Below are 22,410 nucleotides of genomic sequence, written 5' to 3' on the forward strand. Positions count from 1 at the left end.
ATTTCAACAGCCTAAATAAAAGGATAAACAAATGGCCACGCAGGAAAAGGTATACGTCCTCAGGGAAATGAATTAAAGATATCTGACATAATTAGTCCTCAAGGAAATGAATTAAAATTATAGTGAGGGCTGGGTGCAGTGGCTAACCCCTATAATCCCAGCACTTTGGGGGCCTAGGTGGGCAGATCGCTTGAGCCCAGGAGTTTGAGTCCAGCCTGGCAACATGACAAAACCCCATCTCTATGAAAAAAAATGATCCGGGCATGGTGGCAAGAACCTGTAGTCCCAGTTACTTGGGAGGCTAAGGTGGGAGAATGGTTTGAGCCCTGGAGGCAGAGGTTGCAGTGTGTTGAGCCCATCTTGCCACTGCACAGCCTGAGTGACAGAGCAAGACCCTGTCTCAAACAAACAAACAAACAAAGCAAAACACTACAATGAGATCCCCCTACCTACCCATTAGAATGGCTAAAATGTAAAAGACTGACAATGCCAAGTGTTTTGAGATCATCAGTGTGTACACTGTCAAAACTCATTGAACCCTTTAAATGTAAGCAATTTATACTACACAAACTACATTTAAAATAAGTTTTTTAAAAACTCAATGGGTTAAAGCTATAATTCTTATAGCTCATGAGTCTGGGGATTAAATGGGAGTCAGCTGCTTGGGGCTTGGCTCAACCAATCTCAATTGGATTCCTGATCCACTCTAAAAGGGCTTGATTGAAGTTCCTTAGGAAGCTCTGCTCTAAATATTTAATCCTGTACTTTTTAAAAAAAAAAAAAAACCTTGTTCTTAAAATTCTCTACCTCTCCCCTCTCCCCTCCCCTTTCCTCTCCCCTCTCCCCTCTCCCCTGTCCTCTCCCCTCTCCCCTCTCTCCTCTCTCCATCGTCTCACAATATTGTCCAAGCTAATCTGGAACTCCTAGGTTCAAGCAATTTTCCCTCTTCAGCCTCCCAAGTAAGTGCGATTACAGACATGCAACACTGCACCTTCTCCTTCTCCTCTCAGAACCCGAGAGTTAACTTAGCCTTGTGCTTCTCATGGCAGTAGCAGAAGCACAAGAGACAATAAGTGGAAATACACAAGTACTCTTGAGGACTAGGCCTAGTGCATGCACACCAATGGGGTTCAGAACATCCTATCCCAAACTGTGGCACCTTGGCGTTAGGAAACAGCAGAAGCAGGAAGCTCACTCTCATTCCTCCCTTATCCTTCTCCTCTGAAGCAGGTCATAAAACCTAGGAAGACCACTCTCTGACCTGCTCCTGCCCTTCTCTTCTGAAGCAGATCCTAAGACTCTCATTCAAGAGGAACGCTTCATATACCCAGAGAAAAGGAAATCTGCTTACCTCTGAAGACACAGGGACACAGAGAAAAATCGGAATGTACAACCTCGCTAGGTTCCTCCCAGTTTTGTACCAGCAGATCACACCCTTTTGTCCTCCAATCATATTTCTCCATGAATGTTCACTCTTCATACACCTAAACATAACACACACGTTTAACTGTTTCCTCAGAAGGCTCCAATGTCACAACAAATTTATGTTAAATACACTTTTTTGCTTTGTCTTTTAATCTGTCTTTTGTTATAGGGGCCTCAGCCATGAACATAGTGATAGGTAAGGAAAAGATAGTTCCTTTCCCCTGCAATACATTGAATTAGCCTTAACCTCTCAAGCAAGTGACACGACTAGCCAAATTCCACAGGGGTGGCAGGAAGAGTAGCTCCTGCCTCTCAGTCAGAGGGAATGCAGAGTCACATGGCAAAGGCTGTGGACATCATGCAATCAAATTCGACATCCAAGTGGGGATGTCACACATCCTGGAAATATGTGTCTAGGCTGAAGATCTAATGTCATGGTTGTCAGAATGGGAAGGTATCTGAGGCCGTAGGGGCCCAGAGGAAACGTCTCTTTCACCTTCTGAAGGTTCACTGAAAAATCAACTCATAAAAGACTGGTTAATTGGAGAAAAGGCAAACAAATTTATTTAATGTGTATACATGGGGAGAACCACCGTGTGACTGCCCACCCTCAACAGCGTTCAGAAGCTTATATATCATGCTGGGAAGCAGATTATGGGAGAGGAGAGAAGAGCGATTCTGTGGAGGGGAATGTTAAGGAGAATGAGTGGATCGGGGAATAGAGATGACCTTGTACATTTTCTTGGGAAAGGTTCTGTTCAGGTTTGATTACATTCTTGGTCTTACAGAGAGGGGAAGAAGAAACAATTGTTCCTTTTGGTGGGTCTAGATCTTAGACAGATAAAGGTTTAGGGAGAAATGTCAGGAGCGGGGAGATGTCAGAGAGGCCTCGAGGCTTCTTCAGTTCAGCCTGTGCAAGCACCATATTTGGGAGTATCAGCTTCTGACCCCTAACAAGGCCATGTGACTAAAATAATCACCTATAGATTGAATGTTGACAGAGATGAGAAGAGAGTCAAGGTTGGGGAGATGACAGGAGCCAACAGTGGACACGGAAGTGGGGTAGTCATTCTGATAAAGTCAAGAGAGAAGACAAGTGAGAAAGTGTTTTCACAGAGAAGGAGGAATGATCCCTGAAATAAATAAAACTGCAACCGCTGCCCGGTTCTTCTTGAATCGTCACTACATCATGGATATATCAGTGTGTTCAACTAGGATGCAGTTAGAATCGACAAAAAGAAACTCTGTCCTACATTCAGCCATGTAGATGAACCAGGTGAGATTAGCTGAGCCCAACCAGAACTATACCTTTTGCTACATTCATTCCTTTATAGACGCTGGGGTCATTTCCAACATTAGTGAGATCTATAGCCTAATTATTTATGTCACAGGTATTTATTGGGGGCCTACTTTTGTCATACACTGTTCTAAGCAATGAGGCTTAGAAAAGAAGATAAGGGAAGTAGGTTTCCAGCTGTCATAGAGTTTACATTTCAGTGGAGGAACAAACAAGAAACATAAACAAGCACACATATAAACGAGCAAGTAATTTCAGATGGCGGTGAGTGCTGGGATGAGGACAAAGCACACTGATGGCTGGAGGCTGACTGGGGGAAGTATTTTTGATCATAAGGTCAGGGAAGGCTTCTCCGAGGAGGTGGTAGTTGGCTTAGGTCTAAGTTATTCAAATTAGACAAATCCTTAGAGAGTTTTATTACAGTTTTTTGACCCTCTGCCCATGCCAAACTGATACTTAGAAAAGAGAATCCTAACATTGTCTCCTATTCTCTCCCACTCTGCTGAGAGATAGCCACAAAATGGAACAGCAGGCATACCAAGAGTGGTATACCAGATGCCTGCTGGACCATGGGACCTCACATTCGGGCTTCTCTAACCAAAGAAGAATCCTTTTCAAGAACTGTGCCTAATCAAAGCTATTCAAGAAATAGGAAGGTCTTCTTTGATTCAGCAACTGTGATTTATTTTTCCTGTGGCAGGAAGAAAAGAAGGTATTAAACTCTGCAGAAGAAAAAATCATGATTGGCTCAGAGGCCCCTTGACTGGTCATGACCTTTCCACTTTCTGCCAGCAGAGAAATGAAATGAGGTGTCAGGTGATATATGTCTTACATCTACCTGAGACCCATTAGCAAACTCAGATGGCAGGAATTGTTCTTGGAATGAAGACACTAGCTGAAAGGGACGAAAGAACTTACCCAAGGTCACTTTGTTAATAAGTGACAAAAGCAGAATATGAACCAAGGACTGTTTCCAGAGACCCATGTTCTTTTAACCAAATGGCCTTGCCAGGCTGCCACACCGAGCATTAGAAAATAAAAACCATTCAAAGGTACAGGCCAGAACCCATTCATTTGTAGAATTCTTCTAAGAGGGAAAAAAGAGAATAAGATCGATAACACCATGTTGCATTTTCGGCGTGGGCAGTGAGAACAGCACACAACAATTTATAGAAAAAGACGGCACATGTATTCCCTGGGGCTGGAAAGTTGTTAGACATTAATAGCAAGAAAATTGTTAAGAAGCTGACAAGAGGCAAAGGAAATGTCCTTGCTTTCTCCCTGCAAAAACCCCGTTGAAGGAGATGTGGGAGAGAACACAGGATGGAAAATCGAAGCAGATTTGAGATAGGGAAAAAAAAACCCACAGGAGGGAAATATGAGAATGCTTGAAAGAAAGCAGTATGAAATGAAAAAATTTCAGAGTAAAAAGGAAAATAAGCATAGTGGTTGTAAGAAAAGCAGGATGGCTAATTAACAAGGGGGATGAAAAATGCCCTGCAGATAATATTTATCATCCTTCCCAGTGTTCCTGTGGCTTTATTTGTGGCCATCTGTCGGCCTCATCTTTTCCAAGTGTCTGTTGCCACATACACAGGCCATTAATTTATTGAAAATATTACTGGAATTAGATCGCTTCTGGCCTTCTTGTTTTGTTTTTAACTTTTTTTAAGAAATTGTGTTTGTTTGCCTGTTTGTGTTTACATATGGCAAGTAGGGACACATAACATTTCCAACCCACAGCGTAAGAAAACATGGGAGGGAACTTCTCTATTCAGAAGCATATTCATCTACACTTCCAAACCAATTTTGCCAAATGTACTTGTACACACATTCTTCTTCCCCTGGGGTGAGAAATCTAAACCTGAAACATTCTGACATGAACAAAGAAAGCAATCGAAATGCTGTATTTGTTTGCCTTAGGAAAGAATTTAGCAAAATGGATGGTTCTTATTATGAATATGTCCAAGTTAGATTTTAAAAATTATCCATTAGACTCCCTTAGAAAATAAGTAGTTGACACATTCAGATTATACCCATGTTTATTTCAAAACCAGGGAAGTCAGTCACGGGCTGAGAGGAGTCTACATTTAGCCAGGAACCACCCAAGGAAGATAATTGTGCCTTTTTAAATGCCACATAATGTTCTTAATCAGCAACCAAGTGTAGAAGGGAATCTGTAAAGGGCCTGAGGTCCTGATTCCATTACTTCAGCTTCTGAAGGCCACTTCCAAAGAGCACACAGGCCACACAAATCCTGCAGCTCGTCAAACCAGCTCTGGCCCCAGAAGGGATTTATGAGCGTTTCACTTCAAGAAATACCACCCAGGCTGGCTGGCTACAAATGCGAGCTGCCTATTATTTCTCCTTCATTTCCCAGGAAGTCTGAGTGAGAGAGCTCCACACCTCCCGACGGGCATGAATCCCAGCCTTTTGACATCTCCTCTCGCACTCAGCAACCTTTCACTTGAGGATCCCAGCTGTTCTCTGCCTCGCCCCTGGCTTGCCGGCAGTCTGGTGTACAAGGCAGAAGGGGTAAGACAGAGAGAAGAACCAAGCAGGTTTTGGAGTCTGGCTTGTGCCTGAAAACAGATACTTGAGGGAGAAAAATATGTTTTAAAGGCTAAAAGATGGGAAATTGAGCAATTCATTTCCACGAAGCCATTTAGAACATGGATGGTGGGACGGGGTGGCATTGGGAAGAAACTAGTCTTCTTCTAAGTTGGCCCCTCTGCTACACCCCCTTGGTGCCACTGTGGCCCTGCCGACCGAAGCTCCCTTACCTGGATCCTTTCCCTGTTGCTCTAGAAGCTGTCTTTTTCTGCTTCAAAGTCTGTGCACTCTTGGCAGCCACCCACTAAGATCCTATTTCCTGCCTGAAGGACTCCTTGGCTCATCTGCAGGGCAGAGACAACTGGCATGCCAATAAGTAGTGATGAGCCCAGGGATGCAGCTACTTCTCTTCCCTGGAAGGTTCTCTAGTGACTCACTGCTCTGGCATTCCCAAAGAAAGTGGGAAGATTTTCATCAGATTATTAATTTGCATTAATTTTTTTTTTTGAGACGGAGGTCTCACTGTTTTGCTCAGGCTGGTCTCGAACTCCCAGGCTCAAGGAATCCTCCCACCTCAGCCTCCCAAAGTGCTGGGATTACAGACATAAGCCACCACACCTGTCCTAAATTGCATTCTTAAGATTAGCACATGAGAACTACATAACTAAGGGTAGATGCTTTTAAATAGTAAAACAATTTAACACTCCCTACAAAAAACCGTTTAAGAAATGCAAGCAGCATGTAGGAGAAGAGATATGCCACCCCATAATATGCCTCTTTGGCATAAGGATTATTTTGAGCTGATTATTTTGAGAAAATGCAGACATAGGAGAAACTCTGAAAATGGAGTAGAAATTACATAAAGAAAATGTACATCTATGAAGGAAATCTCCGTTCGTAAAGATGTCTCCTCTCTGTACCAGTCTAAATCACTGAAGACGTAACAGTGAAGACAGCATTGACAAATCTGCGTAATAAGCATTACCCTGGTTTGCCATGCTTTTCCTGACTACCTCCTCATAACCAGCCTTTCCCACACCCCACTTTGTTTCAGTTAAAGATGGTATTTATGCCTGAACTCAAAGTCATCTCTTTGGGATTTACTCATTTTCCCCTGGGTAGCTCTCACATATATATGAGGCAGACATGTTAATAAACTTCTGCTTGTTTTTCTCTTGTTAAGCCATCTTTTGCTACAGTGGGTCCTGGCTAAGAACTCCGAATGAGTAGAAAGAAAACTATCTTTTTCTCCTCTAGACTTGCCCAGATATTACAGCCAGCCAATGCCTAGTGTAGAATTTTAATAAACCCAGACCATTTCATGTTATTAAAGGCTCTAAAATTTACATGCAAAGATGATGGTCTCAGCAGACAGCTCTTTTGCGGCCTCATTCAATCTCAGCCTCCTTTTCCTCTGAGGCTCTGATAAAGGCCAGTGCTCCAGCCTGGAAACATAATGTCAGCTCATGATCTATCCCAGCAAGGATCACATGCTTTCAGAGCACACCGACGGGAGCAATTACTTGCATTTTCAAGAAACCATGTTTGTCTGAAAAAAATCTTCACATTTATTTTCTCAGCTAAAAACAATGAAAGTAAATCTTGAGTGGAGAAGTGTCCACTATCTTTCATTCTGCGCTCACCAACTTTGCTTTGCTGCATACAACACTCAAGCCTGACCACTGCAAGCACTATCCCAGTTTTGTAGAAAGCACAGTTTTTTACCAGTCATAACTTTAACAGGGGGAAAAATAACTCTGGATATGAGACACAGAAACAACCAATCACTGATCTGGTCATTCCTCTACTCCAAGACAAGGCTCTATGTAAAACTTAGTCCATAACTCACCGATACACAGGTTTGTAGTACTCAGCATTCACTAAAATGTTAGCAGTCTACCTGGTTGCAAGTAGCCCTCCCTCACCCCAGTACTGAAGTCTCCTTTCGGAATTGATTCATTGTTTATTAATAATGAAGTAAGCTGAGCAAGATTTCCCTAAGTCTAATTTAAATAAAGCAGAATGTAAATGAGCTATGTCCTTGGATTTTATGCCATGCTGATTAAGTAACCATGTACAAACCTTCAGGTCCACAGTTAAAAATAAGAAGGAATAGACATTTCCAGAAACACTCATGCTTGTCCTTGACAATAGCCTCAAAAGATTAAGAGTGCACATCAGATCCCAAGAATCACCTGTCTTCAGTAATTCAGTTCAGTAAACTTGTATCAATCATCTAATGCACAGGTGACTGGGCTTGTCATTTCAGGGGGGCATAAAGATGAATAAGACATGGTACCTGCACCATGAAGAACTTATTCATTTCTCATCCATTAAGTTATGGACAGCTTATTAGTATGAAATTTTATTTTTCATCTCCAACAAGACTTGCATTGGACAGGATCAAACCATGTCCTCACTCTGTGGCATGAGTTGAATCTCATAATCAAAATGCCAATGCTGAAATAAAGGAGGGGGAAATATCAACAACTTTTTTCTAAGAAATTAATTTGTGTTGATTGGAATCTATTTCCCAAGGCACATTTTTTTTCCCCAAAAAATTCTTGGATGCTTTCTCAAATATTTGTCTTCCTTGTAATTTTGCTTCTGGTTTGATCTAAGACCTATTATTCTCTATATTTTATTACATGAAGAGAAGGGAATCTCGCTGCCTTCTCTGCAAAACACAAAACTAGTGAGATAAGGCTGTTAAAAGAATGAATCCCAACATGTCTTGTGCAATGTGGAGAATTTTTCTTGAGCTGAAATTTTGAACACAGACCAAAGGCTGAATATGTAATGCCCAGAGACAACTAATTCTAATAAGCCCTAAGGAGAGGCAGTGTTTAAATTCAAATTAGCAGTATGAGATTAAAAAGGAGCATGAGGTAGGCATGTCAGGAAGGCTGAGGCGAGAATGAGCAGTAACCTTTTCTCAAACGCTCTTAAGTCTGTTGCACAGCCTAGTCAGCCAAACGCATCCTCATTTGACCAAATGTTCTAACCCAAGTCTAGACTTGCTTGTATATGAAGGGGACCAAACATGTCATCCCCCCGCCCGCCAAAGAAAATGCCCCTTTGGTATGAGAATTATTTTGAGCTAAAGGCAATTGAGAACCAGCAGATGGAGGAAGAGCTCTAATTTCCTCTAACTGCCTAAAACTAAAGAATAAATTTTTCCTTTCATAAATGTATGTTTAAGAAGGAAGTTTCCACTTATAAAAGTGCCTCCACACCAGGATGAAAGTTACTCAGGAGACAACTCTTATCATTCGTGTTTGCTTACCAAGGCAATCCTGACTCACCATACATTTCCTCCTCTCACCTTCCCATAATTCTCTTCCCCACAGGGAAGGCCCAAGCCCCTTTTCCTTTGCTTAACCTAAGATGGTCTGTGAATCTCAATCATCTGGCTGCCTCCTGGAGCCACATTTCTTTTTTCTGTGATTGGGAGCCACAATTTTTTCCTAAACTGGATACATATATAATTAGAACTGGTTTTTTTTTTTTTTTCCTCTTGTTAATCTGTCTTTCATCAGTTTGATTTATGGGCTTTAGTCATTGAACCTAGAATGAGAGAGGAAAATGGATTATTTTTCCCTCACCTTCAGAAGCTACACAAATTCTAGCAAAGACATTGATGGTTCTGTGTACTCGATAACAGCAGGTCCCCAATATTTTTGGCACAAGGGACTGGTTTCATGGAAGATAATTTTTCCACAGATGGGGAGGGGATGGTTTCAGCATGAAACTGTTCCATCTCATAAGGAGTGCACAACCTACATCCCACACTTGCACAGCTCACAGTATGGCTCATGCTCCTATCAGAATCTCAGGCTGTGGCTGGTTTGACAGGAGGCAGAGCTCAGGCAGTAATACTCACTCACCCACTACTCACCTCCCACTACGTGGCCTAGTTTCTAACAGGCCACAGATCTGTACCAGTTGGAGACCCCTGCTCTACAACATCTCTGAAAGGAGTTCAATCTAGATTACAGGGAAACTCAAATAGGCTAACATAAACCAGGAGCTCTTCCTCAAATGGGGAAGATTAATGACAAACTTCCAGGCTGTTCAAGTTCTTGGGGTACTTCACAGCTCATATAGCTGGCAGAGCTCTGCACCATTCATCCTACTTACGTTTGACCTAACTTTCTGTGTCTCTATTGTATTTCATACCATGTGTTTCTCTAACCCAAATTCAAAGCAGCATTGAAGACCTTCAAACAGGATCTGAAAGGATGGCCCTTTAAACTGGGCCAGGCCGGGTGCGGTGGCTCACACCTGTAGTCCCAGCACTTTGGGAGGCCGAGGCGGGTGGATCACGAGGTCAAGAGATCGAGACCATCCTGGTCAACATGGTGAAACCCCGTCTCTACTAAAAATACAAAAAATTAGCTGGGCATGGTGGCGTGTGCCTGTAATCCCAGCTACTCAGGAGGCTGAGGCAGGAGAATTGCCTGAACCCAGGAGGCGGAGGTTGCGGTGAGCCGAGATCGCACCATTGCACTCCAGCCTGGGTAACAAGAGTGAAACTCCGTCTCAATGAAAAAAATAAAAATAATAAAAAATAAATAAAGTAAAAATAAACTGGGCCATTACTAGAACAGTTTCCACCAATAAGGACTTCTTATTTACCCCTAAAGGGCAAAGATTATATTTTGTTGAAATTTGCGGGTTATGTTCTCCACACCTCAACCCAAGTGCATGGCACTATGTTTAGTTCAAATTAACACAGCAGGAGTTTGTGAAGGAGGAAAATCTTTTTCTCTGTTCTCTTAGGAGGCCTGCAAATTAAACTGGAAAAAAAAAAAGATTAACAGAAGAACAAGTTTATTTACTCATATAAAGGGGATACATGTAGAAATGCTCAGTAACTCAAAGAAATGGTTAGAATGTGGGGCTTATGTACTTAAATTACTAGAGAAAGGGAAGATGGAAGAAAAGACATCTATGGGAAGAACAAGTAAGTTTTTTTAAGGAAAGATAGATGGGTTTTTAGGAGAACAAGTGAAAGATAACAACGTTTATGATAAATGGCCTTTCTGTCTTTGTCATGGTCATGCAAGTCCCTAAGACAGGAACTTTGTGGTAGGTTAACTCTTGGCCTGTCTCACAAAGACCTGCCCTAAAAAGAGAGTTTATGGCAACCTCATGTACCAGAGGTTCCTGCTTTTAGTCAGGTAAGGAATGCTTCAAGAAGGCTCCTTTCTGCATCTGTTGAATCTCAGATGTCTTCAACTTAATTTTTATACCAACTCTTCATTCCAAGCGGGTCCCCATATGTTCAATTAATGATGATGGAACTGGATGAAACGCTATGTGGAACACGGTTCCTAGGTGAGATAAACTAAGCAAAATGCTTCCCATGCTGATCACTGAAAGGCCTCATTCTTTCTAAGAGGCTCTGAATTAGAGTTGCATTAGGTGGAGGCTACGGTACTGCCCAGTGGGTTCACCTTGCCCTCTGCCTAGACAGTCAATTTATCAAGACAGGAGAACTGCAATACAGAAAGAGCCATTCATACAGAGCCAGATGTGGGGGAGACTGATTTATTATTACTCAAATCAGTCTTCCCAAGCATTCAGGGATCAGAGTTTTTAAGGATAATTTGGTGGGTTGGGGGCCAGTGTTTAGGAGTGCTGATTGGTTGGGTTGGAAATGAAATCATATGGAGTCAAAGCTGTGCTCTTGTGTTGAGTCCATTCCTGGGGTGGGGGTGGGGGTCACGAGATCAGATGAACCAGTTTGTCAATCTGGGTGGTGCCACCTGGTCCATCAATTGCCGGATCTGCAAAATATCTCAAGTTCTAATCTTAGGTTTTCCAATAGTGATGTTATTCCCAGGAGCAATTTGGGAAGGGTCAGAATCTTGTGGCCTCCAATTGCATAACTCCTAAACCATAATTCCCAATCTTTTGGCTAACTGGTTAGTCCTATAAAGGTAGTCTAGTCCAAAGGCAAGAAGGGGGTTTGTTTGGGTAAATGGCTATTATCATATTTGCTTCAAATTATAAACTAGTGCCTCCCAAATGTAAGTTTGGCTTATACCCTGGAATGAACAAGGACAGCTTGGAGGTTGGGAGGAGGATGGAGTTGGTTAGGTCAGATCTCTTTCACTGTCTCAGTTATAATTTTGCAATGGTGGTTTCACTACTGAATGCATCTCTTTGGGATCTCAGCTAGAAAAACCAACTGTTCTGTTTCAATTCCAGGCCTTATTATGTGGACCAAAGTGGTGTTGAAGCTCAGAAAACAATACCCCGAAGTATGGTCCTTTGGCATACCAAGCACTTTGAATTAAAGGAAATTAGAAGGTCTTAGAAGCTGCCTCAGAAGCAAGGTGTCTCTGACCTTGCCTTTTTCTTCCTCCAAGCACAAGGAGGAGCTCTCTCTAGGGAAGTTATCTGAGGACAGTACTACCGAAAGAAACACAATTACCTTCAAATCCTTGACTGACATCTCATCATCAGGGGAAAACTAGTCACTGAAGAAGAATGAAAGTTGTTCCCATACCCATCTGTACAGACCTTTTATCTATTCTTCTGAGGCCTTTAACTTGAGACACTTTATCAGCCTAATAAGACAACCATTGTTTACAGTTCTGTCCCTCACCTTCCCATAACTTGTCGCCATCTTCCCCAGAGTCGAGAGAAACGTTGTCCCAGGCTATTGTCTATTCTTTGGGCCCATATGTCTTCACGAAAAACCATTTACTCTTCCTCTAAAATTGCCTCCATCCCATACTTTGCTCTCCCCTATGAAGAGTGTATTTAAATTTCAGCCACTTGGCGCTTCTTCGGATGTTCAGACTTTGTATGTCCTTTGTGTACTTGCACATTAATACTGTTGTATGCCTTTTCTCCTGTCAGCCTGTCTCTTGTGAGTTTATTTCAGCAAACTCAATTACTGTGCCTTGAGAAGAAAAGTGTAGCTTTCCTTACAGTGATGATAAACCCACCTCCTGCCCATGTTTCTTCTGCTGAGGCAGAGATTTTCTCTTTGTTTTGTGTTGAAAATTAACTTGACTGGGAAAATCAAACTATATGGATAGAACTGATGAAGACAGGATGGGTTTGGAGAGCACCAATTTTCATATTGTTTTATCCAGGTTTACTTAGCAGCTTGGTTGGCATGGATTCAACCATCCTCTGCATTACATGGAGAGAAACATCTTCCCACAGCCCCTCATTTTAGTCTTGGACCTTTTCCTTTTCTGCTTTCTCTACTGGGCATGCTCTCTAGCCTAGCTCTGCAAATTGGCTGAACAAAGTAGTAAAAGAGCACAAGATTTAGACATAGTTTCTGGCCAAGCACCCCAAAATTCTATAGGCACCTCTCAGCTGGTTACCCAATCGGAACTTCGCACCATACTTTTTTTGGAGACCAGAATATGCCACCCCAAAATATGCCTCTTGGCATAAGAATTATTTTAAGCTAATTATTTTAAGAAACTGAAGACACAGGAGAAGCTCTGACACAGTAAAAGTTACCCCTTACCTGTTGTAAGGAAATTTACATCTACGAAGGAAATCTCCATTTGCGTTGACTGTTTTTGTTGTTTTTAGAAACAAGGTATTACTATTTTGCCAGGCTGGTCACCACCTGCTCAGATCAAGTCAACCTCTCATCTCCCAAGTAGCTAGGACTACAAGTACATGCCACCACGCTAGGATGGAAATCTCCATATTTAAGTTTGTCTCCCACTCTGTGCTAGAAAGAGAAAAATGACTCTAAATCACTAGAAACTCCAAACAGAGAAGGCAAATCTGCGTAACAAACTTATTGACAAATCTGTATAACAAACTTATTCTTATTTACCAGGTAAAATGGTTTGGATCTGTGTCTCCATAAAATCTCATGTTAAATTATAATCCCCAACATTGGAAGTAGGATCTGGTGGGAGGGTGACTGGATTATGGGGGTAGCTTTCTCATGAATGGTTTAGCACCATTTCCTTAATATTGTTCCTGTGATAGTGAGTGAGTTATAAGATTGGGTGGTTTAAAACCATGTGGTCCCACCTTTCTAGCTCCTACTGAGACTTGTTCCCCCTTTGCCCCCACCATCATTGGAAGTTTCCTGAAGCCTCCTCAGAAGCTGAGCAGATGCCAGCACCATGCTTCCTGTATAGCTTGCAGAACTATGAACCAATTAAACTTCTTTTTTTTTAACAAATTACCCAGTATCCGATATATACCCAAAGGATTATAAATCATTCTGTTATAAAGATACATGCACACGTATGCTTATTGTGGCACTGTTCACAATAGCAAAGACTTGGAACCAACCCAAATGCATATCAATGATAGACTGGATAAAGAAAATGTGGCACATATATACCATGGACTACTATGCAGCCATTAAAAAGGATGAGTTCATGTCCTTTGCAGGGACATGATTAAAACTGGAAACCATCATTCTCAGCAAACTGACACAAGAACAGAAAACCAAACACCGCATGTTCTCACTCATAAGTGGGTGTTGAACAATGAGAACATATGGACACAAGGAGGGTAACATCACATGCTGGGGCCTGTCAGGGTGGGGGGTCTAGGGGAGGGGGTGGGGAGGGATAGCATTAGGAGAAACATCTAATTAATGTAGATGATAGGGTGATGAATGCAGCAAAACAACACGGCATGTGTATAAGTATGTAACAAACCTGCACATCCTGTACATGTGCCCCAGAACTTAGAGTAAAATAAAATATATAATAAAAAATAAATTACCCAGGTATTTTTTATAGCAATATGAGAATGGCCTAATACACCACGCTTTTCCTGGATACCTCCCATAACTAGTCTTCCCCACACCCTTCCTTCTTTGTTTCAGATAAGGATGGTATTTATATATGAACGCAAAGCAACATCTTTGAGAATTACTTATATCTTCCTGGGTATCTCCCACATACACATAAGCCAGGCATGTTCATAAACTTCTGCTTGTTTTTCTTTTATTCTGTCTTTTGTTACAGAACTCCATCTCACTAAGAACTATGAAAGGGAGAGGGAAACTTATTTTTCCCTCCCTTAATCTCTTCTCTTCTTCGCCCCCCTCCTCATACAGTACCCAAAGAAGAAGAAGTGGTCCATAGAAATATACCAAGAGTGACAGACATCTTCCTTCTTCTCTGATCTCTGCCCAGGTATCACAAGGGTAGTAGGAACTAAGAGAACTAAACATATTATAAATGTTGGGAATTTAGAGGAGTTCTATGTGGGTGCTCTGCTTGAGAGCTGCACTTAAAGCCAGACCTTCAAGATGTCAGAGGTATTTGAACCAGAGTGACTCCATCTTGAATAAGGGCTGGGCAAAATGAGGCTGAGACCTACTCGGCTGCATTCCCAGGAGGCTAGGCATTCTAAGTCACAGGATGAGACAGGAGGTCAGAACATATGGTCACGAAGACATTGCTAATAAAACAGTTTGTGGTAAAGAAGCCAGCCAAATCCTTCCCACCGATACGAGGATGACAGTGAAAGTGACTTCTGGTCGTCCGCACATTATATGCTAATTATAATACATTAGCATGCCAAAAGACACTATCAGCGCATGACAGTTTACAAATGCCCTGGCACTGGCAGGAAGTTACCCTATATGGTCTGAAAAGTAGAGGAAGGAACCCTCAGTTTCAGGAGTTGCCATCCCCCGCAGAACCCCCCCTTTCCCACAAAACTCATGAATAATCCACACCTGGTTTAGCATATAATCAAGAAATAACCATAAATATAGATAACTAGCACCCGTCAGGGCCACCCTGCCTCTGGAGTAGCCATTCTTTATTCCTTTCCTTGCTTGCTTTTTTTTTTTTTTTTTTTTTTTTTTTTTGAGACGGAGTTTCGCTCTTGTTACCCAGGCTGGAGTGCAATGGCGCAATCTCGGCTCACCGCAACCTCCGCCTCCTGGGTTCAGGCAGTTCTCCTGCCTCAGCCTCCCGAGTAGCTGGGACTACAGGCACGGGCCACAATGCCCAGCTAATTTTTTGTATTTTTAGTAGAGACGGGGTTTCACCACATTGACCGGGATGGCCTCGATCTCTTGACCTCGTGATCCACCCGACTCGGCCTCCCAAAGTGCTGGGATTACAGGCTTGAGCCACCATGCCCGGCCTATTCCTTGCTTTTTTAACAAACTTGCTTTCCCTTTACTCTGTGGACTCTCCCCAGAGTCTTTTTTTTTTTTTTTTTTTTTTTGAGACGGAGTTTTGCTCTTGTTACCCAGGCTGGAGTGCAATGGCGCAATCTCGGCTCACCGCAACCTCCGCCTCCTGGGTTCAGGCAATTCTCCTGCCTCAGCCTCCTGAGTAGCTGGGATTACAGGGACATGCCACCACGCCCAGTTAATTTTTTGCATTTTTAGTAGAGACGGGGTTTCACCATGTTGACCAGGATGGTCTAGATCTGTTGACCTCGTGATCCACCCGCCTCGGCCTCCCAAAGTGCCAGGATTACAGGCTTAAGCCACTGCACCCGGCCTCTCCCCAGAGTCTTTCTTGCATTAGATCCAAGAACCCTTTCTTGGGATCTGGATCAGGACCCCTTTTGGTAAAAAGTCACCAGAGGAAACGACAGGAGGAGAGATGACAGACCATGAATATAAAGCGGTCCCACCAGCCCCTGCACTGCACAACACCAGTGGGCACCCTTCCCACTAGCCCGCTGGGGTTATGCAATGGGGACACATTTGTGCTTCATTGAAAATCTCCGCATGGCCTAGGTTTGAGAGGACCCCTCTCTGGGTTATCTGATTGCCTAGGACCTATTTTACAAATATCTGATTGTGTCAGACTAATGGCAATGCAAAAGAATTATTGACTACAGACATGTGAATTCTGTCCTATCTGGTTCCATGAACTTCCTTCTCCTAATGTAAAAAAAAAAAAAAAAAAAAATCCTGGGGGTGGAGAGGCTTTTGCAAATTAATTTCAACGTTTCTGTACTCCATATTTAGTGCTTTTTTAACTTTTCCTTTGACTTGATTGTTACACCTCGCCAGTTTAGGTAAAATCTTTAGCACAGTTCATGTTTATATCTGTATGAATGTGGGGAAGACTGAGCTGAGAACTTACCACTCACAACTCTCAGGGCACATTCGCATAACAATAGATGCTTCTTTCTCAGGACCTGGCCTTTTCCCTTTTTCCCCCCAAGGGCTCCTCAGATAAAAAACCCTATTACCCCAGGGAGGGCCTTTCAACTACACTGGCTGTTAGGTGGAAGGTTTAATTCATATCTAAGTGACTGAAAGACAAGCTGGGTTTGCATTCTGAATACTCTGGAGTCTGGATCATTTGCAAGTAAGTAAAAACTTCTCTCTCCTCTCCTTTTCTAACAGTCCTTAATATCTGGTGACAGGGAGCCACTGAGAAATTCTCATAATTAAAGGGCAAGCTTTGGCTTTCAATGCTAAGTAAGGTTCTTTAAAGATAGAAATCAAAGCCTTGACCCTCTTCCTATAGTTAGTATAGGAACCACCCACTCTACTTTTTTCCCTGCCTGCCCTCCCTCTATTAGGGCTGCTGCAAGGCACAGTGATTTTTGTATATTCACCAAAATAGATTTGGTGCCAAAACAGACTAAAGCTCAGCCAGGAATCTAGCTGGAGCTGTCCGGGGGTTCCTAGATCTGTTATTTTGTTGAAACCAAGAAACTCAGAGGAGACTATATGATAGATAAGTGGACAATCAGAATCTAAAATCAGTGACTACAAATTCATCAGGATTTCCCCCTCTACACCCTGAGCAAAGCAACCCTCTAGCACACTGGTCTTCAGAGTGAAGTGTAGGAAGAAATTGTCATTTTGCTTTATTACTTTTATGTTTAAAATTTTTATTTATTTATTGAGATAGGATCTCACTCCATCTTGCAGGCTGCAGAGCAGTGGCACCATCACAGCTCACCACAATCCAGGCCCCGGGAGATCCTCCCACGTCAGCCTCCGGAGTAGCGAGATCACAAGCACACTTCACCGTGTCTGGCTAAGTTTTTGTAGAGATGGGGTTTTGCATTGTTGCCCAGTGTGATCTCGAACTCTTGGGCTCAAGCCATCCACCTGCCTCAGCCTCCCAAAGTGCTGAGATTACAGGAGTGAGCCACCATGCCTGGCCTTGCTTTATTTTTAAGTTGAAATTATTTTTACTTTTAGTTCATCTTTAAAAAATTATCTTAGCATTCTGTACACTGATACAAGATAAAAGAAAATGACTGAAACTTAAATGTGAAAGAACCCTTCACAATTAAATTCACAATTTTATACATTTATCTTATATGTCAGTGAAAACTCACCATCTATTATAAATTTGGACAAATTATATCACAAAAGAAGCAAAAAACGGTTTCATAAAAAAGATATCCATGTTTGAAAAGCATTGCATCCTTTTCTTCTGTGCACGGGGTAGAACGCTTGGTTTCCATGGTTAAATGCAGACCCATGCTTGTTCTTCAGTTGTTCATTACATATTCTTCTGCCTGCTCTAGGGCTGTAGGCATGTAGCCATCCAGGCAAGCCAGGGTCCCTTGATAATCCACTCTGGAATTTAATTTTACCATAATTGGTTGCCCCATGATTTGCTTCATGAGTCACCAGAGGTTTGCTTCCAAAGACCCATTTTAACAGTCCTCACACCTGGGATCCAGAACCCTCACTCCAAGTACCCTATAAGCTTGTCCTCTATAGACAATAGCAGCCAAAACCTTTACTTTTATTTTCTTTATTTTTAAATATTTTGTGTCTACTTTACAATACAATATAACAATCTAGCAAGATAATAGCATATACAGTGGTCCTTTAATATTCTTGAAGGATTGGTTTCTGACAGAGCGGAAGCATCACCATCTTGGACGAGCACCGTGACTCTAACGTTCCCCTTGATCAAAAACCACCTAAATCCAAAGGGCATCAGCCTAATGGCTAAGGTCAGCTGACCATAAACCACAAATGACATCTCCCACCGGAAACATTCCAACCATAAGATAAATCCCTCCCTGACCAGAGACATGCCAGCAAGGCTCCATCTCTACAAAAAAATAAAATAAATAAAAAATAACAGATAGCCAGGTTTGGTGGTACACATTTGTAGTCCTAGCTACTTGGGAGGCTGGGGTAGGAGAAGTTCTGGAGGTTGAGGCTGCAGTGAGCTGTGACTGTCCTCTGCATCCTAAGTGACAGAGTGAGACCCTGTCTCAACAACAACAAAAAATTCAATATGCTAAGGTGCCATATTTTGCGGTAGCATGTTTTGAGTTTCATCAATTCCATCCTGAAAAATTTCTAACCTTAAATTAAAAAGTAGGAGTCTTAAAAGTCAAAAGAGGAATGATTTTTTAACCCCAGGAAGATAGAAAGGGATGATAAGTACATAATGCATATTTCTTCTAAAATATCTGACCTGACTAACCCTCAGCCTCCCAACTTCCATCTCTCATTTGGAGCTAATCCAAAAAGCTCGCGTTTTACTGACCTACGTCTCCTCAGGTCTTCCCCCTTCGAGTTTCCCTATGGCGTCAACATTCCTGTTCACTCTTGGCATTTAGATTCTTTTCTTGGTCAGCATTCTTTATTGACTCAAAACTTTACCCTGGCTCTTGATAGCACCTCCAATCTTGCCTCAATATCCTTTTGCAGGTTTTGATCCTGTTGCTCTGATGTCATCCTACACTGCAATCAAACAGACTGATCTTATTCCTGTCTCTACGTCTTTACTCACACTATTGCTCACCCTTACCCTCTCCCTTCAGTCCTGCTTTCCGCCCTTTCCCTGTCAGTGTTCATTCTGAAAGCATTCCTCAAAACACTTCCTGAAAGCTATTCTTCATGTGCTTCCTAGGGACCCAACCTGCAACACCTTGTATGTAAGTTTCACTGATGTAAAGGCAAAGTGACCATCATTGGGCCTCTTTTGTGGACCTCGAGGTTTCAAATAGAATTATTGCAAACTGGAGAGGAAGTATCCGTAAGTGGTCCTGAGAAGCATGCTTAGACAAACTATTGCCCTGACCTTGGGACAAGCACTGGGCTTCTCGGCAATGGGGACCGTGAGGAGGTTGTGGTAGGAGCAAGGGGATGGTCCTTAGTCATCATTGGTCTATCTCGGAATCCAGGCTCTCTTCTAATCACCTCTCCTCACTTTCAAGGATGGTTTAATGTCTGTTCGAACAACACTCAGACCGCTAATCTGTGTTCCCTCTTTTTTGTAGCCCTTCTTGGGCCTGATGTTCATAATGCCTCATCTTTTGTATTAAAATTTTCTTTATTCTCCAAAGAGATTTTCTTTTTTATTATCAGCATAAAATAAGAGGCTGCAGGTAACAGTGTTGCTACTTCCAGTTTGCAAGAGATGGTGATATGAGCAGCTGAAATCTAAAACGAGAACCAGATGCTCACCCAGACCCCTGTTGGAAGGATCATAACCTAGTTACATGACCACACTGTGCCTGAGTCTTCTTATCCTGAAGATGGCCATATTCACTCCCAATGTAGAAGAAAAACATAGGTTTGGGTTTACAAAGCCAATCATGAAAGGGCTATTACTTTTCCCCTGCCTATCCTGTGGTCAACGTACATATCAATGTTTGCATATGATTGTACAACACAGGAGTCTGACTCAGATTGTATGTCTCAGGAGTCTGACTTTTCACAGACAAGGTTAACTGAACTCACAGTATTACCTTGTATCACCTATGAGTTTTACTTTGAATTTTGAGCTTCTGACATAGAAGCTGATAAACATTGTTGTTGAAACATTATGAAAGATATTCTCAAGAACTTCCATTTCCAGTTTGCAAGGGACATGAAGGAGAGGGCCTCTACCTAGCAAGTTCTGTTGCCTTTCTGCCTTCTCTCTGAACATGTTAAAATATTTGCTGAAGCCAGGCTACCACATAACGCTGCTTCTACGATTGCCATGACCTTAATTACTATTGCCTATTATTCAAAAACACTAATTGAGTCATGATCCCATTGCAAATGTGACTTAACTTGCTGTTTTACTGCTTGCTCAGGCACTGCAAATAAAAAATAATGGCAGTTGTAATTAACTCAGAATCAGCTATATAACCTGCCCCTCAGCCCGTGACGGGTAAAAGTTCAATTAAAAAGTAAAGTTATTAACAGAGTAAGGTTTGGTCACACATCTGTCATACAGAGTGTGACAGGGCACAAATATTACCCCATGCCACCAGAGAGGGGATAACTGAAGACCTGAAGTAACTTTATTTTGGGGCTTTCAAAGGTAAAGAAATAGCTCCACATATAATGCAATTAAAATTATATATAAAGTCATAAGATTCATCAGTTGCTCAAAAAGTCTAGTAGAAGTGTTGGTTGTAGAATCACACAAGGTACAATAAGTAGTAAACTACAAAGCTAAAATTTAAAAAAATCATGAAGCAATGTTAAGAGGAATAAGAGAACCTTACTAAAATGTCTACAACCCACCCAAAAGTTAATTATTGGAAACCAAAGAAAAGATAATTAACACAAGATACTACTTCACACCTGACAGGACAGTTGTCATCAAAAAGGTGGGAAATAACAAGTGTTGGCAAGGATGTGGAGAAATATGAACCCCTATATACCGTTAGTGAGGATGTAAAATTGTACAGCAACTTCGAAAAATAGGTTGGTGATTCCTCAAAACATTAAACATAGAGTAACTATATGACCCAGTGTTTCCACTGCTGGGAATATACCTGGAAAACAGAAACTTTATGTCTGCAGAAAAACTTGTGCACCAATATTCAAAGCAGCATCATTTGTAACAGCCACACACACACACACACACACACACAAGTGAAAACAACCTAATTGCCTGCTGATTGGTGAATGGATAAACAAAATATGGTATATCCATATAATGGAATATTCATTAGCCGTAAAAAGGAATACAGTTGTGACATAAGCTATAAGGTGAATGAACCTGGAAGACATTATACTGGCTGAAATAAGCCAGACACCCAAACACATGACTTCATTTAGGTGAAAAGTCCAGAGCAGGCAAATCTTTAGAGACAGAAAGTAGATTAGTGGTAGAGACTAGGAAATGAAGGGAATGAGGGGTTACCACGGACAGCTACAGCAACCTTTTTGTCACCAGGGACCAGATTTTTTCCCCAACCTTTTTGTCACCAGGGACCAGTTTTTTTCCCCAACCTTTTTGGCACCAGGGACCAATTTTTCCCCCCAACCTTTTTGGCACCAGAGATCCATTTCATGGAAGACAATTTTTCCAAGGGACAGGGGAGGGGGATGGGGAGGAGATGGTTTGGGGATGAAACTGCTCCACCTCAGATCATCAGGCAGTTGTTAGATTCTCATAGAGAGTACACAACCGAGATCCTTCGCTTGCATAGTTTACAATAGGATTGAGCCCCCTTGAGAATCTGCTGACAATCTGACAGGAGGTGGAGCTCTGGAGGTACTACTCTGCCACTCAAGTCCTGCTGTGCAGCCCAGTTCCTAACGGGCCACAAGCTGGTACCAGTCAACGACCCATGGTTTGGGAACCCTCAGGCTATAGGGTTTCTTTTTGAGGTGATAAAAATGTTCTAAAATTACACAGTGGTGATGATTGCATAATTTTGTAAATATACTAAAAACTACTGAATTGTTCACTTTAAAAGACTGAATTGTATGATATATGAATTATAACTCAACTTTGAAAGGCTTTGCAAAATAAATTAAATAAACAAGACATTTGCACTATTCATATTGCTACATACATGAAGCAGCTGAGGCCCAGTGTAGTTAGCAAATGTGGGTATTGTAATTATTTGGCTTGTTCATGTGACAATCCAGTGGCCCCTTGCCACACTTCTATTTGCGGTATAGACAGCTACCACCTTCAGGAAGCTAGCAAAGCAAGTAACTGGGGGGTAAAAATTCAACTCAGAGTGAAAACAGAATCATCAATATGGGCATGATCCTCATGTATTTGCCTGGATGTGTCTAGCATGGTGGGGCTGCAAACTTTCACCTACACACAGAGAATACAGACTTTTTTCTTTTTTTGAAACAGTCTCGCTCTGTTGCCCAGGCTGGAGTGTAGTGGTGTGATCTTGGTTCACTGCAACCTTTACCTCCCATGTTCAAGCAATTCTCCTGCCTCAGCCTCCCAAGTAGCTGGGACTACAGG

At 42.0% G+C, this 22,410-nt stretch overlaps 1 long non-coding RNA gene across 1 annotated transcript in view; it reads right to left on the reverse strand.

Moving 5' to 3' along the window:
• Positions 1-890: 890 nt before the first annotated feature.
• LOC144579076 (uncharacterized) overlaps positions 891-22,410 on the reverse strand; it is a 138,627-nt gene continuing 117,107 nt past the window's right edge. The window contains exon 3 of the long non-coding RNA XR_013525934.1: positions 891-1,484. This is a non-coding gene — a long non-coding RNA (uncharacterized LOC144579076). The remainder of the gene's footprint in view (positions 1,485-22,410) is intronic.

The sequence above is a fragment of the Callithrix jacchus genome, chromosome 13 (genome assembly GCF_049354715.1).
Source record: "Callithrix jacchus isolate 240 chromosome 13, calJac240_pri, whole genome shotgun sequence".
NCBI classification, from domain to species: domain Eukaryota; kingdom Metazoa; phylum Chordata; class Mammalia; order Primates; family Cebidae; genus Callithrix; species Callithrix jacchus.